At 46.3% G+C, this 17,875-nt stretch overlaps 1 long non-coding RNA gene across 1 annotated transcript in view; it reads left to right on the top strand.

Moving 5' to 3' along the window:
- Nucleotides 1-12,538, top strand: part of LOC146829600 (uncharacterized) — a 104,361-nt gene extending 91,823 nt beyond the window's left edge. The window contains exons 3-4 of the long non-coding RNA XR_014962274.1: nt 9,493-9,763; nt 10,525-12,538. This is a non-coding gene — a long non-coding RNA (uncharacterized LOC146829600). The remainder of the gene's footprint in view (nt 1-9,492; nt 9,764-10,524) is intronic.
- Nucleotides 12,539-17,875: the final 5,337 nt, after the last annotated feature.

Genomic DNA, 17,875 nt, shown 5'->3' with positions numbered 1-17,875 from the left:
CACAGCGGTTGCTGCAGTTAGGAAGGACACACAGCGGTTGCTGCAGTTAGGCAGGATACACAGCGGTTTCTGCAGTTAGGCAGAACACACAGCGGTTGGTGCAGTTAGGCAGGACACACAGCGGTTGGTGCAGTTAGGCAGAACACAGAGCAGTTGCTGCAGTTAGGCAGGACACCCAGCGGTTGCTGCAGTTAGGCAGAACACACAGCAGTTGGTGCAGTTAGGCAGCACACACAGCAGTTGCTGCAGTTGGGCAGGACACACAGCGGTTGCTGCAGTTAGGCAGAACACACAGCAGTTGGTGCAGTTAGGCAGAACACACAGCAGTTGGTGCAGTTAGGCAGGACACACAGCAGTCACTGCAGTTAGGAAGAACACACAGCGGTTGGTGCAATTAGGAAGAACACACATCGGTTGGTGCAGTTAGGCAGAATACACAGCAGTTGCTGCAGTTAGGCAGGACACACAGGGGTTGCAGTTAGGCAGAACACACAGCGGTTGGTGCAGTTAGGCAGAAAACACAGAGGTTGCTGCAGTTGGGCAGAAGAGGTTGCTGCAGTTGGGCAGAAAACACAGAAGTTACTGCGCCTTGGCAGAAAACACAGAAGTTGCTGCAGCTAGGCAGGACACACAGCAGTTACTGCAGTTAGGCAGGACACACAGCAGTTGCTGCAGTTAGGCAGGTCACACAGTGGTTGCTGCAGTTAGGCAGGGCACACAGCGGTTGCTGAAGTTAGGCAGGACACACAGCGGTTGCTGCAGTTAGGCAGGATTTTCTTTTTTTTGCAGGTTTCTTCAGGTCTGGACTGTCGGTAGTGGAGTTATGAACAAGAGTAGCGATGTTACTGTTGTGGAGGTGCTCAAGGCATTACTTTTAAATTTTTTTAAAAGATGGTCTTCGATCCTGTTCAGGCCCATGTGGGAAGGACGATTGCTAACATACCATAAAGAAACCCTCAATAGCCATTAATCTATATTACTCTATGAATGTGTACACAGTCATTACTCGTGCATAAAGATATAACAAGCATTGGCATAGCCAATAGGTCACGCCTTTGGGACCTTTTAAGTGTTTAGCCATGCAATAGTTGATGTTGTTGCACCAAAGATATTGTGCTGAATAACAAAATACTTATAAGTTCCCAAAAGCGAGACCTATTGGCTATGCCAATGCTTGTTTCTTTAAAGTTTATGCAAGGAGCAACACTCACTGTCAATAAAAGTTAAGCTCTGATGTTTGTGAAAGATAAACCCTTAACTCGTGCATATTTGCCCAGTGACAGATTTTAGATTTCCCATTATTGCTGCTATCTTTTACATTATTACAGCCTACTAAATCCTAAAGGCTTTGTCGACTCCAATTACTTCCACAGGAACAATGGTGCCCAGCCGCTCCCCTGCCTGCAAAGCATGTGGAATGATTTGTAGCTTGAAAGAGTCATTCATTGAAGAGTATAGAAAAAAAAAGCTGCTGACACATTTATGCTCGCGCTCTTATTCTTTGCATTTATTCTGCCTTTGAAATGAAGTTTACATCCTGTGTCTAGTGAAAGGCGGAATATATAAAAAAAAAAAAAAAGGGAAAAAAGATGGTAAACATTCCTGTCAACTCAATGCGCTGTGTTATGCTGGAAGCATAATTAAAACATCACCCCGGCGCTCAACAACTTTATACATGTCTCTTAAAACATTTCCTGCCGCCAGTCCAACGGGGACGGAACTGAACTCTTTAGTGGCGCTGGAAATACCGCCGGCGTTAAATGGTTTTACTGCTGCAGCCACTTAGGCGATCGCTGCAGGAAAACGCGCTAGAAAAATGAGGCATATTTTTACAACCCGGGCTTTAGAAAGCAAGGCTCTGTCTCGGGGAGGGGAGGGGGGACAAAGGCTCGTGTTCCCCTGGTGAGCCGAGGTCACGTTGGTACAGTGGCCAACACAGTGTTGGGACTTTCTAGGTGTTAAATGCATATGTGATTTAGGTAAGACCTTCCATGTAGCATGGACATACCCATGTCCTTGAGTAACATTTTGAAGTCAAATTTAACATGTTATCTCACATTCTAAATGGGCAGGTAAAACATTTCAGGGGAAAAACACTAGGCGGTTTTACCAGCTAATTTCAGTAGTTTTGAGAGTAAATTAGAACAAGCATTTAAAATGAATGCTGCTCTCGGAGGGAGAGGTTATGGTTCAGCGGTGAGAGCTGCCGACTCGGGAGCTGAGGACCAGTGTTCGAGCCTTGTTGTCGGCTCAACGTACGCAATTATTAACAAATACTTTATATTAACAAGAAAAAAAATTATACGTGTACGCTTGCTTTGAAGTACGGGAATTACAAATAAGCTGATGCAATTATTAGCAAATACAAAAATTATACGTGCGTGCACTTGCCTTGAAGTGAGGGAAACACACAAAGTCTGTCAATATCAGCGCTCGGAAACAAATGAAGCTGACGAGGAGGGGGGAGGGGATTCACGCGCTGTAGAAAGCCAGAATTGTGCGCGCTTGTGCGCTAACAGCAAGCTGGTGGCCGGCAAAAGACTGCCTGTGGGTAGCACTTTGAAACCTCTTCCTAAAAGTCGAGCAAGCAGCGCATGCGCTGCTCTAGGCTCGACCTAAAAATGTATATTGAATCAAACAGGACTTTATGGATATGCTCTCCCAAACGTGCTGCCTACCTGTCAATAAAGCTTGCAAGCTTGGAAAGGCTAAACTGGAATGTGAGGAAGTGTATTATTTGCAATGGTAGAATGGAAAATGATATACCAGCCAGCTACACATTTATATGTAACCCCTGTCTCTCTATCCTTGATTATGTATTAGCCTCTTTCACTATGTTTCGGCTCAAAGTTATTGATAACTCGTTGAGCAGCCATCAAATAATTTACTTTAAAGTAGGTTTTCAGTTGACGAACCTTCAACATGGAACCAATAAGAGGTGTATCTCTCGTTGAACATCTGTAACTGGCGCACACATTGGGATGAGGGAAGACTGGCTGAAATAAATAATTTCCTTGGAAAGACTTTAGAAGATTTAAAGTGACTGCTGTTTAACCCTTAAGAGAAATATAACCAAATGGATGAGAATTGTTTTGAGGCAAAAACAGATTGTACTAAACTCGACAAAGGCCCTAAAGTAACTAGGGAAATATCTAAATCTGTAAATCGGCTGACCAGGTGTCAATTTCTGTATGGCTCCTACGTAAGAGGTAAAATAATGAAGAACCCGGCGAAGAAAAAGAAAAGATATAGATTAATTCTTAATAAGAAAAGTAAGTTGATTAAAAAATGGATATCTCTCAGAGAACCTGAGATCACTAAAACTCGAGGAAGTTCTGGGCTTTGATAGGCAGAAGTGAGTGCAACTAGAAAGGGTGCTGTGCCTTGTTTTATTAGCGCGTAACCTTGTCCCATTATCCAAAGGAATTCTACGTAGACAATGATGAGAGCTGCAGTGCAGTTTTTTCAGTAGAAACCCCTGAGGCTAGTGTCTCTATTGAGTATCGCCTTCCCTCAGCTGCCCAGATTAAATGTTACATTTTGTAATCATGGTGTTTGAGTGCTATGGGGCCAGATGAGATCTCAATTTTACTTTGGTCCCAGTTCCTCGCCTCAATATTTCAATATTGTTATGAGAAGGGAGCATCCCCTCACCCTCCTCCCACTCCCCATAATTCAACTCTACACCCCCACCGCCCCCCATTGGCTTTTACCACCCTCCTCCCTCATGTTGTTCACAAAATGCTTTTCAAAGAGGGGAAATGGAGCTTTGTGTGTTTCTAACTTTCAATTTTTACATGCAATTCAGCGTCTAGGCCAGGGGACTCCAACGAGTAGCTCGGGAGCTACTGGTAGCTCGCAGGTACCTTCAAAGTAGCTCTCTGAGGTGAAGTAAAGCCAGTATCAAATTCAGAGAGTAGGTTCCTATTAAAGAAGGCAGCACTGCTCATCTCAAGACCCTTGGAGTGACAGCCAGCCACATTTATGGCAGTATCTAATGCTAACACTCAAACACACACTGTGTCTGCCTATAGGGCCTGCTACATGACCGTCTGTATTCAATCTCAATATAATTAAGCCACAAGGAGATTGACCATTGTTATAGTCCCTCCTTTATCAGTCGCAACAGTGCACCATCAAAGGAATATGGCAGCAGTAGCCTGAGCAGTAATTAGTGATGACCCACCAAATTGTGGGAATGCAGGAGTCCGAGTGAAAACGTGTCAGTTAGATGCATGACCAGCCCATGACCTGAGAACAGGGTATGATCCAGACCAGAGAAAATTAAGAGATTGATCAACATTTATGTGTGTGTCCATAATAAACACAATTACTTCCTGAAACTATGCCTGGTACCAAGAACCGCCAAATGTATATGCTAGCCCCTATCATAAGAGTGTCATCTCTGGCATAATTGTGTCCATTCCTGGCATAATAGTGCCGATGGCATAATAATGGTCATCCTCGACTATTTTAGTATTGTGGGTCTAGTCATGGTATACTGGCAGCCATCATTGACATACTAAGAGCATGACTGGCCCATATGTACCTATTCCCGACATATTAATGGTCATGACTGATATATGGTCTCATCCCTGATCCTTATGGTTAACAGCCCTGGCACAACTGTGGCCCTAGTATAATGGTGGGTATTACTGGCATAATACAGGCATCCGTGGTGCTATGGTGAGTATCCATGGCATATGAATGTAATATCTGGGAATTCAAAGTAGTCTGTCCATATGAGGTATTTGTACATGGGAGTACATGATGAAAAGGACAGGCTGATGTTTTGGGATTGCGCATTTCTCATAAACTGAAAACGAATATTTTAAAGGCAGTTTTAGTTTTCAAAAATGGATTTCCTTCTGGAAATTTGAGTTTGTTTGCCCACAGTGCAAAATAGTATTAAATAGAAAATATGCATTTTCAGAAACTGGGGAATGATAATTCAGGCGGAGCTGGGGAGACGTACTGCTGTGCTTATATCCTTTGTGCCAAAGGGCACGTCAAGATTTGAATGTAACTTCATAAGTCACAGGGAGGCATTTAATATTGATTAACTTTTTCCCAGCATTTCTGCTGGTAACCGCACTTGATATACTTGGGTGGTAACTACTGAAAATCCTGCTTTGGATGGTCATAGTGTAGTCACTATTTTACAGTTATAAAATTTGCTAGTAGCTCAGGAAGACTTTTCTTGAGCAGAACTAGCTCTCACTACAGAAAAGGTTGGAGACCCCTGATGTAGATTGTGGATCCAGGGTATATCCAGTATACACCTGTAAGATCTTCCTTGTTCCTTAGTCTTCCCCACTTCAGTGCTTTTCCCTATTCAGTGCCCTGAAGAAGGTGATGGCCTCTTGTTAGCCCAGCACCGAAACGTGCGTCGGCACCGTGCATGACTGGAACCAGTGGGCTGTACACCATTGGAATACTTGCTATATGTATTAGAGCCCCATACATCTATTCTGGTTTTTCCGTCTTCTTTTTATATACATGTTTTGTTTGTTGAATGTGAGAATGTGGAGTGTTTGATTGGTTAGATTATACAATATATGTGTTTGTATTTGTTTATTTTATTGTATAGAGCTCTCTTTGGGGGGGATATGATATATTGTTCATTCTACCATTCAATCAGTTTTGATAAAATTGTTAATCCCATTTAACATTTAATCCACTTTTATTGTATCCATGTTTTTGTGTCTTCTTTGTCCTGTTGACTTGCTCCAATATATATAATTCAGGCTGTGGTTGTTATTGTTTGGAGACGTAGTTTCGCTCCTTTATTATCAGGTGGCAGGTGACATCTTCCTCCCTTGTCTTGAGGGTAGAATTTCCTTTACTTGTCATCATATTTGAGCTACAGGCCAGCATACATGTAGGGACACCTTCAACTACACTACTTGTACACTTGGCCCCTTTCACACAGCAAGTACCTCCGAAACAACATCTGACTATGAGAAGGCACAAACAGATATGGCCACATCTAGCATGAGCAGGCCTGAGAGTCTTTCATACAGCATATGTGTGAAACTGCAACACTACTGTCTCAAACCTAGCTGCTGTACCTGCCACACCTTCAGGCGTAGGTTGAACATGGCACACATCAACAACAAAATGACCACAGGCGGTGCGTAAACAACAAGTGTGTGCATGAGCCAAGAAAAGTAGAATGACAAATCTGCACATTGTTCATTAAGACATACATCACTGTGATTTTCCCAGCACTTTCACACATTGACATGTGTACACATTGGAGAGTTCACCATAACACTGTTCTGTGTACATGCCCATCAATATCACAAGTGACATGTGAGGGAGTACATGCCAATGTCCAAAATCACATGCACAAACATGGCATGTGCAGTCAGCAGTGGGGTAAATGTTACATTGGCATTGTGTGCATAATGATGTGACATTAATCATGTGGCCACTGTGCACTGTTGATAACTGCTCATTGGCCATTGACACAGCATGATGTGTCCATAGGTGCTGTCAAAGTGCTAAGCCACCAGATCACGGTCACTCATATCATTGTATGGCACCCAAATCGCATTAGCTACTGCCTGCTCCAGCAGTGTTACCACCAATGCCCAAAACACAATTGCGGTAGTGATAGGCATTTGAGTTTTGCCAAATGGCGGTTCGCATGCTCTGCCACCCAAATCACGGTCACTCATGTCAGTGTATGGCACCCAAATCTCAGTAGCTACCGCCTGGTCCCAGCGGTGTGTCACCACCAATGCCCAAAACACAATCACGGTAGTGATAGGCATTTGAGTATTGCCAAATGGCGGTTGGCATGCTCTGCCACCCAAATCACGGTCACTAATGTCAATGTATGGCACCCAAATCATGGTAGCTACCTCCTGGCACCAGCGGTGTGCCACCACAAATGCCATAAACACAATTGCGGTAGTGATAGGCATTTGAGTATTGCCAAATGGCGTTTGGCATGCTCCGCCACCCAAATCACGGTTACTCATGTCAATGTATGGCACCCACATCGCGGTAGCTACCGCCTGGCACCAGCAGGGTGTCACCACCAATGCCCAAAACACAATTGCGGTAGTGATAGGCATATACACATGCTCAAATGGCAGTGGGCATGCTCCACCACCCAAATCACGGTCACTCACATCAATGTATGGCACCCAAATCGTGGTAGCTATCGCCTGGCACCAGCAGTGTGTCATCGCCGTGGCCCATGCCCTTATAGCCAATGGGAACCGCAATCGTGTTAGCCTAATGCAATTTTGAAAATCGCGGTAGGTGTGCTCCACCACCGCGGAGCCGGTCATTGGATGCAATTGAAAGACGCACCACTGTGGAAGCGCCCGCCTGGCCCCTGTGATGTGTCACCGCCATGGCCCAAAACACAATTGCGGTAGTGATAGGCATTTGAGTTTTGCCAAATGGTGGTTCGCATGCTCCACCACCCAAATCACGGTCACTCATGTCAATGTATGGCACCCAAATCACGTTACCTACCACCTGGCCTCAGTGGTGTGTCACCACCAATACCCAAAACACAATCGCGTTAGTGATAGGCATTTGAGTATTGCCAAATGGCGGTTGGCATGCTCCGCCACCCAAATGACGGTCACTCATGTCAATGTATGGCATCCAAATCATGGTAGCTACCCCCTGGCACCAGCGGTGTGCCACCACCAATTCCCAAAACACATTCGCAGTAGTGATAGGCATTTGAGTATTGTCAAATGACGGTTGGCATGCTCCGCCATCCAAATCATGGTCACTCATGTCAATGTATGGCACCCAAGTTGCGGTAGCTACCGCCTGGCACCAGCAGTGTGTTACCGCCGTGGCCCATGCCCTTACAGCCAATGGGAACCGCAATCGCATTAGCCTAATGCAATTTTGAAAATCGCGGTAGGCGTGCTCCGCCACCGCGGAGGCGGTCATTGGATGCAATTGAGAGACGCACCACCGGGGTAGCGCCCGCCCGGCCCCTGCGGTGTGGCACCGCCATGGCCCATGCCCTTACAGCCAATGGGAACCGCAATTGCGATAGCCTAATGCAATTTTGAAAATAGCGGTAGGTGTGCTCCGCCACCGCAGAGCTGGTTATTGGATGCAATTGAAAGATGCACCGCCGCAGTAGCGCCCGCCTGGCCCCTGCGGTGTGTCACCACAAGGGACCATGCCCTTACAGCCATTGGGAACCGCAATTGCAGTAGCCTGATGCAATTTTGAAAATTGCAGTAGGTGTGCCCCGCCACCGCGGAGCCGGGCATTGGATGTATTTGAAAAAGGCTGACCTGGAACACCAATTGCAGCAGCTTAGAACCACTGAAACTAGCCAAGGGGCTATTTATGTGTGGGGAAGAGCCTCACATTTCCACAGTTCACAGAGCCTGCTGCCTGCCACCTCTCAACACCAACTGCTGCTGCTGTCTCCAGGGACTGCTGCCTGCCACCCCTCAACACCAACTGCTGCTGCTGCTGTCTCCAGGGACTGCTGCCTGCCACCCCTCAACACCACAGTGATGGTGAGGATTGAGAAGATCCGGGCCAGTCTTTTCACCAGCGAGAAGCTGGAGGTCCTGGTGGACAAGGTGCTCAGACAGTATCCAAGGCTTTATGGTGCCCCAAAAGTCGTTGTAAGTCTTCAACAGTGGGAGTGAGAATGCGGGGGGGCACACATGAAGTTGAGCTGCTGCAGTATGTGCCTGAGAGTGTGGGGTTTTGTCATGCACTGCCTAGCATGCTTTCTCAAGGGGAAAGGGGTGTGTAGCCTATTTCACGTGTTTCCCTGCCTGCACATCAAGATGTGGGGGGGCATGTCTTGTTTTGTCAGCAATACAGTGACACAGCAAGTTGGTAATGCAGGAGTCAGGCCAGTGATTGCTTGTGTGAATGGCTGTGTGGGTCCCTGTTGTCCTTCTCAGTGGGAGACCACCTGGCCTGCACAGTCTCCGAGCAATCTGACAAGGACACATCACTGAATGTACAGAGTGTTACATGTGTCTTTTTTCCTTACTCTCCATCAATGAGCCATCCCAGCCCTGCAGATTGCACATGACAGGCCTTGTGAGAAGGGTGTGGGTTTGTGAGATCATGTCCCTCAATGTGACATCCATGACACAGTGAGCCATTCACAGTGCAAGGACATTGAGGGCTGCACAGTGTAGGACACAGTGAGTCTACCCTCAAACATATATTGATATGAAATGTATGTCTTCCTCTACCTTAAAATGGACAGTAGATGTGGGCAGACTACACATGGCTTTCTGTCCTAGCATCCTGCATGTGTATGAGAGGGGCAGGAACAGTGTCCACCCTCACACCTGCATGCATTTCCGTGTGGTTCTCCCATGCTGATGTTCCATGTGAGATGCATTCTTGTCTCTGTTAGACATATCTGTGGAGTTGGGATGAGTTAGTATCATGTTCCTGTACTGTGAGATATTGCTACATAACACTGTGTCACTGATGTTTTCCCCCTTTTGTCTCCCATGCCTGCAGCTCAAAGTATACCAGCGTAAGGCCGTGTGGAGGGCCATTGCATGCAAGGTGCGGGCTCTGGGTGTCTTAAACTGACGGCGCACCCACTGTCACAAGAGGTGGGATGACATCTGCCAGCTGAGCAAGAACGTGGCAGAGATGACGCTGGGGCTGCTCCCTCGGACTGGCAGGTTGGCGCGGCGGAGCATGACACCACTAATGGCCCGCATCTTGGCCCTGACACAGCCTGAGCTAGATGCATGTTTGAAGGAGCATCAGCAGCAAGCTAGTGGTGAGTATTCACGGAAGGGTGACTTTGGCTGTGAGTGGCTGCATGTGTCCACAGCCTGGGCCAGCGCTGGGCTATGTGATGTTGGTAGTGTGATGCAGTGGCTTGTAAGTGGCCTCTGTGTTGGATGCAGCTGTCATGCATTTGCCCTACCTGTACTTCCTAATGTAATTTGAGTAATAGGCTTTGACATTGCATTCTGAGTCATGGTCTTCAGGTATCGTCTGCATTCGGGTAGTCTGGGAAATCACATGGAAGGGAACAGCAGTGTGCATAATCAGAGTGTGCTTTCATCAATGCATGCATTGCCTGACCTCAGATTTGTGAGACTTAGACATCTGACGCCAATGTGCAACAGTAGTTTTGCCCCAAAGTACAACATGGTGGATGGCATGAGCTCATGGGCATTGTGGACTATTATGTTGTCTGTATCTGCGTTGTCCCCTCCTGCTCCATCCAGATGTGACAGTGGCAACATGTCTTGGGGTTCATCTTTGCCCCCATCAGGGCCCTAGGTGTGCGCAGAGCTATTTGTGTGTCTGATTGAACGGAGCCACCCACAGGATATTGTGCTGTGTGGTCATCACATGGCTCACTTATGCCTGGTTCGCTTATTGACACGCAAAATTCGAGTTAAAAATTGAGGTTGCACAATGTTATTGCACAAGATGGTGTGCAACATGTATATTTCATCATCTTCAGTGATGCTTTGCGTGCATATGATTGTTCTGTTAATTGATCCTACATCTCTCTCTCACATGCAGCATCGCCAGTGGGTACGGAAGGACAGGGGATGGACACCAGTGGTGAGGCATCAAGCACAACAGCTGGACACAAGCACAGTGACACAGATGTGACCAGCACCTCGGAGGTGGACAGGAGTATGCTTGACGAATCACAGCCAGAGACGCAAACCTCAGTGTCAACTGACGCCAGCGGTGACACATCTTTGTTGGTGGGCACAGGGAACGGGGACTCTGCCTCCTCTTTCACCACACAGCGTGCAGTGCCCACCCTCTCAGCTACTTCCACTAGTGCTGCCCGTGTTCGCAACTGTAAGAAGGTAAGAGTGTCCTTCACCCCAGGCACCGCTGCCCCGTCCCTCCTGCTGCCATCAGTGCTGAGTCTATGGACCTTTTGCACCAGCTGTGTGTGGGCCAGACAGCTCTCCTCAATGCCTTCCAAGACCACGACAAAAAGTTGGCACAGGTGGTTGCTTTCATGGAGGGCATACATTCAGACATGGGTGGGCTACACCAGACTGTCCAGTCTTTGTCTTCCGCAGTGACGGCAGCCATTCAACTGGCACAATCTTGGAGTCCTGCTCCAGTTCCTTTGTCCACCCCCCTGCCAGTGGCCACATCTGACGATAGTGACCACACACCACAGACATCAAGGGCAAGATACAGCACACGCAGCACACAGCAGCAGCAGCCCAAGCAGTCCAGGGCGCAAACACCATCCCCACAAAAAACTAAAGCCACCCCAGAGCGCAAATACAAAATCCCGTCAGGCAACAGCAAGGTTCACAATGCCAAGAAGCAGGCCTCAGGGTCACATGCCTCTGTCCCAAAAGCGTCTCACAAAGGCAAGCAGATAGTTTCCGTGCCCGCTGAGAAAGTGGTGTCTGCTAAAAGTACACATAAGGAGAGCTCCAAGGCAGATTCACACATATCCTCAACTCCCATCCAAAGCCCTGTGAAGCAGGAAAAGGAGGGCACTGTAGTAGGTAAACCTGGTAAACAGGGGATGGAGGGGCAAGGGCAGGCCAAGCGGACAGCTGGATCCAGCATGTCCCCAGAGGGGGTGCCACCGTCCGCACCTGATGCAGCTTTGGTGGTGAGTGTGCCTGTTGTGTCCAGACCCCTTTCCATTAATGCCAAGACAGGGAAGCCATTTTTCCCAAGAAGTCGAAAGGCACCCCTCCACAATCTCCCAGCCACACTGTGTCTCACTGCAGCATGACTCCATCTCAACGTGCCACTATACCACCTGGTCCAAGCAGCCCTCCGGCTTCCCAAGCCACTGATGCCTCTACATCAGCTAGGCCTCTCTCTCCCCAGTCAAGGCCTCCAACTGTCCCTGACACACTGCCAGCACCCGGTCCAACTGACAGCCAAGTCTGAGTGGTAGTCACATTCACACACCTGTTTCGCCCACAGCGGTGTCTGTGCTGCCCATTGTTACCCCCCTGTGTTGCTGACCATGGCAGGGTACAGTAGCACACATTCCCTGTGCAGCTTCTCATGGACTTACTCTGCACTTCGTGCCGGCCACTGGCCTTGTTGTTCACTGCTGTTTGCCCCTTGCCTGTGCATCTTCTCATGGACTTACTCTGCACATTGGACTGCCCCTTGCCTGTGCATCTTCTCATGGACTTACTCTGCACATTGGACTGGCCACTGGCCTTGTTGTTCACTGCTGTTTGCCCCTTGCCTGTGCAGCTTCTCATGTAACTACTCTGCACTTTGTGCTGGCCACTGGCCTTGTTGTTTACTGCTGTTTGCCCCTTGCCTGTGCAGTTTCTCATGTAACAACTACTCTGCACTTTGTGCTGACCACTGGTCTTGTTGTTCACTGCTGTTTGCCCCTTGCCTGTGCTCCTTCTCATGTAACTATTCTGCGCATTGTGCTTGCCACTGGCATTGTTGTTCACTGCTATTTGCTCCTTGCCTGTGCAGCTTCTCATGTACTTACTGTGCACATTGGATTGGCCACTGGCCTTGGTCTTGTCTAATATTGGTGCCTATCTGTGCAATGTGTGAATAAAGACAGTTGCTCCTGTTGTCTGTTTTGTCAGTATCCTTACTGATTAAAGTTTTTTCTGTGTGGGTATGGTTTACTGTGACACATGCTCTGTATGCCACTTCAACATTGACATTGGCTTGTCTCACTTTTTCTAGTTTTTACAGGGGTGTTAGGGACTTCAGTTCTTCCTGACTCTGATGCTTGTGGGTGCAATGATGGTGGTTTTAGATGAAAGGCTGTTGTCATTATCATTCTTTGTTCATGTTAGCTATATGGTACACATGTCAGGTTTGGAGGCACTGCCAGTACAAAGTGGGATTCTATCCACAGGATTGCAGGCAGGCTGGCCAGGGTTATCATGTATGTGTGATCTTACTTTATGTGTGCCCTGCAGTGGAGGTGTATAGTCATCTTGCGATGGGCAGTCATCCAAATCATATGGGTTACTTTCAATGTGTGCACTTGGGTGGTCAAGAAGTGTGCAGTGTGAAGGGGGTGACTTTGTCGGAAGTGTTGATGTGTGTGTGCCCCTGCAATGTCAACTACACACATGTGTCACCCAGGAGTAGAGTGCCTGTTTGTGTGATTGTTCAGCCATGTGATTGTGATTGTGTGCACATGTGTGTGTTTTATGTTGTGCACTGTGCAGTGTGTTGGTGTGTCCTTGCAGTTCTGGCTGACTCCTACTTGTTTTTGGCAATTGTGAGTATGCAGAGTGTGTGACTGGCAAGTCAGTGTTGTGTTTTGTTGATCAGTCATGTGTCTTGATACTGTTTGTGGTCACTGTGCATACCTGCTCAGCCACACTGACATTGTGGGTTTGTTTTCTCATGCATTGCTGTCACATGGGGCTTTATTGCCTCCAGTTTGGCATGTGGTGTGTGGTGTCATACCATCCCCTATCTGTGCTTCAGATGCCTACCCATTGTGAGTCTGCACTCCATCTATTTGTGTATGGTACACTCCTGCCATGTCCACTACTGACGTACACAGCACTTCACTTTCATGTCAGCTGTCCCCTTGGGTTGCCTGTGTGTGTGTGCCTTCCCATCACTTCATTTGTAACACTGTGCTTTGTGGTGCAGATCTGTGCACTGGACCAAGGTGCCACTCAGGACATTTTTCCAATTGGTTATATGTGATTTTCTTGTACTGTTTAGCAGTCACGATTACTCCCATGCAGTTCAACTGTTTGTGTTGCACAGTCCTCTGGTCATGTTGTTTCCACTTTGGGGTCCCAGACTTGTGCATCTGTGGGTGTTGGGTTAGGTGTATGTGTGTTTGTTAAGGTACTGCTTCACTTTCTGATTGTGATGTTGTCAGTGTGCTGTTTTGATTGTTGTTGTGGGTGTTCATGGTGTGTCACTCATATCTGTGTGGGACTGGTATGTTTGGTGTGCACACACTGCTTGGTGTGCATGCAGTGCATGTATGTTGCCTTGTCCTTGCCTGGTGTGCATCTCCTGATGCCCTGCTGTGTTTGCAATGTGATTTATTGGCATTTGCATCTGTTGTGTGTTTGATGTGGATGTGTGCAGTGTTTGGGCTGTGTTGTCTCTTGTAGTTGACAGATGCTTTGTGTGTGGTGTTCTATTTGCATGTCAGTGTGTGCGTTTTGTTGGTGTGGTGTGCCTTACTTGTGAGTTTGTCACATGAACTTAGGTCTATTCTACTTCCTGTACTTGTGTTAGGTGCATCCTTGGTGTTTTCCTCTCTCATATTTGAGCTGTCTGTTGTCATTCCTGTGCATGTGCAGGCATGTGGTACACTGTGACACTCTGTTGACTTGATGGGTGGTGTGGCATGTCTGTCTGTGTGTCATTGTAGGCCCATTTCTACCAGTTTGTGTCCATTATTGTTTTGTGATGGTGCACTTCTTGTCTGTGTTGTGGTATGTTGTCTGTGCATTGTTCCTGACTGCTGAGGTGGTGCACTCCTGTTCTGTCTGTGCTCCCATTGCCTTTCCACAGTGTTGCTGCACAGGTCATGTCTGGTCTTGTTGTGGTTCTGTGTGTGTTTTTGTGGCATTATGTGTTTGGCTGTTGTTTTTGTGCAAACATTGGTTCTGGCTTCTGTGTGTGTGTGTGATGTTTGTGGATACCCCCCAGGAGTGTATTGACTGGACATTATTGGCACCCTTCTGTGTGTTTGACACTGGTGTTGTGTGGTGGGGGTTATGTGTGAAGATTCCTACTTGTGTTTGACAGTCATGGAGTGTGTCAATGGGCCCTGTCTGTTGTGTTGCTGATATACTCCTATCAATTAGTTGGATACATATGTGTGGCTGTTCACTGTTTGACTTCACACCCTTCCTTTCATCCCTGTGCCTATACATGGGTTGCCTTGCTGTCTCTCTGAGTTGTTGCATTGAGGTGACTGTGGTTTGACTTCACTCACTGTGCCAGCCATGTGTGATTTGATGGGCTGAGGGTGTTGTTATATGATCCTTGTCTTGCATGTGATGTACACATGCTTGGTAGTTAGCTCCTTGGCCTTCCATTTGTGTGCACCTCACTTTATCTTTCCTATATGTTGTACACCATTGCTGCTGGCATGTGGTTTGTGTATGTGGCTGTGTGTGAGTGAGGGGTATGTCTGTGTGACTTGGCAGGCTGTGTGTCCAGTGGAGTGATTGTTCATTATCTGTGTGTGTGTTCATTTTGTGATTGGACTCAGTTTTCTTGCCATGAGTGTGGTGTTGTTGTGGTGTGTGGGTTGCCCTGGCCCTGTGCTTCTGTGCTGTGTGTTCCTCTGCAGCCATACCTGCTGTGACTGTCTCTTGTCTCTCTAGTTGTTTGGTGTGTGGAGCAGGTTGTGGGTTCACCTGGCTGGTTATTGTGCATGGGGGAGCAGAGGAGGGGCACATGGCATGTCCCTTCATGTTGGGTGGGGCTTAGCATGTGGAGGGTGGAGGTGTGGCCCTGTGGTCTTTGCGCACTGCCCATGCCTGGCGCTGGCCCTGCCTTCTGCATTGTGCGTGTGTTTTCCGGCTTCTTCACTGCTGCGGTGACGTGACTGTGACATTACTTCATGATCGCTGTAGATGGGTGACCTGGATGCGGAGGGGTGATTTGGTGACAGGTAGGACATGTGTGGGTACACTTGTGGATGTGTTTGTGTCCCCACCAGGGTGTCTGGTGTGGACAGGAACCCTATATAACCCTATATCAGCCCATGAGTTGTGTGTTGTGGTTGTGTGCGGAATTGTGTGTTTGCATACCTGCAGCATCGTCCGCGACGGTCAATGAGTTGCTGGTAATGTATGAGGTACAGCACTGGGAAGATGTGTAGAGCTGGATCCATTACGGTCGGGACCGGGTGGAAGGGACCAGGACTCTGGTTTCGCACTCCGCTGTTTTGCTTCCGCCTTCTCTGGTTGGGCGGTTTCTCCGCTGCGGTGTGACTGGCTGTTTGGGGCATCCTGATTTGTACAGCGGACAGGACATCATTCTGCACGGCAGTGAGTTTCCATTGGCTCCCACCGCCGCGGTGGCGGGCACACTTTGATGGCGGTTCGCGTCGCACCGCGGTGGACGGGAAATGGGCTATGTTTGGCCATACTAATGCGGTAGCCGTGAGGACCGCTGCTGCTGTGTGGAAAAAAGCATTTTCCGCCACCGGCAGCACCGCAGTGATGCCTCCGCCTACCATACTAATAGACCCCTCAATGTTAATAAAAGTTTTATTATTTTTTTCTATAATATTTATTTCATTGTGTTAATTGTGTGAACTAATTTATTAGTGATTGTTTTTAATTTGCTTGTTAATTGTTATTAGTTAATTAATTGTCAATTAATTTTGTCATGTTTTACAATATTGGTGGTGTGGTTTATAGGGGAATATGGTTGGAGGTAAATTATTTTTTAATAATTATTTATTTGTTAATTAATGTTAATTATTTTGCTGGTGTGGGAACACTAAATTATTCCCCTCCACTATCCAACATTTTTCCTACTGTTGCATTTGCTGGAGTGGGAATAGTAAATTATTCCCCTCAGCTATCCAACACTTTCCCTATAGTTGCATTCACTGGAGTGGGAATAGTAATTTTTACCCCCCGCTATTTAACACTTTCCCTACTGTTGCACGTACTGGAGTGGGAATAGTAATTTTTTCCCACCTGCTATCCAACACCTTCTCTACTGTAGCACTCACTGGAGTGGGAATAGTAATTTTTACATCCCTGTTATCCAACAGTTTCCCAACAGTTGCACTCGCAGGAGTAGGAATAGTAATTTTTACCCCTCCGCTATCCAACAGTTTCCTTACTTTTGTACTAAATTATTATTTAAAATGTAATTAAAATTTTATATGATTAAATTATAATATATTTGTGTATTTATAATATTTATGTTACAGGTGTTTGTGTATATATATTTAATTGTATTTTTTATATATTTCTAAAATTTTATAATTGAATAAAAATATTATTTATTAATTATTTTAAAGTATGTATCTATAGTAAATTGTAAATATGTATGTTTATTTTTGTTAAATTAAATTTAATATTTATAATTTTTTACATTTAAAAATAAATTAAAGTTAATTGTATTTTTTCTTTATTTTACAATATTTTTTAACATTAAAACAAAACCGATATATTTAACTTCGATATTTTCAACAACATTTTTTTTCTCAATATTTTTGTACTTACCATGTTGTAGATAGGATGTCGATATTCAGGACATCGATATTGCTGACACGATATTCTGGTAGGTCGCTATTGTTGTCGTCGATGTTATGTCAGTGATCCATATTATTGTTTTAATAAACTTGATGTTTGAAATTAGTTACTGATTCCTGGTCCTCATTGTGTAGCTAATGGTTGCACTTGGTTGCCACTAACTTCCTTTCCCTCAGTGCGATGTACAAGACCCATTGGAGGACCAATGGAGGAGTAAATAAGTACCACAATAGAGTAAAGGAGAATAAAAAGGTTTTGGCCAAACCATCATGCGCACTAATAATAGTGCAACCACTCCTCCTGAACATCCTATGGAAGCCAGCTCCCCTATCAGGAAATGCAGAGCGCCAGTGAGAACAAAGAGCCTGACTAAGAGAAGGCTAACAGAACAGTTGTTCTTGTGGGAACGGGATTTTTAAAGGCTTACCAGCTAAATACATTTCACACGGAGGATGAAGTGACCACTGTGAACTGACACGTTACTGTAATATCTACATTTATAGCAGCTTGTGTTTTTAACATTGTGTTTTGTAAGTTATGTTTCAAAATTTTATTTCTGCCTATGTTTTGTAATATTATTGTGCTTGCATCCCCTACAGGATTTGCGCAGCACACATCCCCTTTTCCTTAACAATCACACAGAGGTAGAGGGAATTATGTTATAACATGCTTTAAAATGCAGA

Source organism: Triturus cristatus, chromosome 5_2 (assembly GCF_964204655.1).
Source record: "Triturus cristatus chromosome 5_2, aTriCri1.1, whole genome shotgun sequence".
In the NCBI taxonomy this organism is placed as follows: Eukaryota; Metazoa; Chordata; class Amphibia; order Caudata; family Salamandridae; genus Triturus; species Triturus cristatus.
This window is presented reverse-complemented; position numbering and strand designations above follow the sequence as displayed.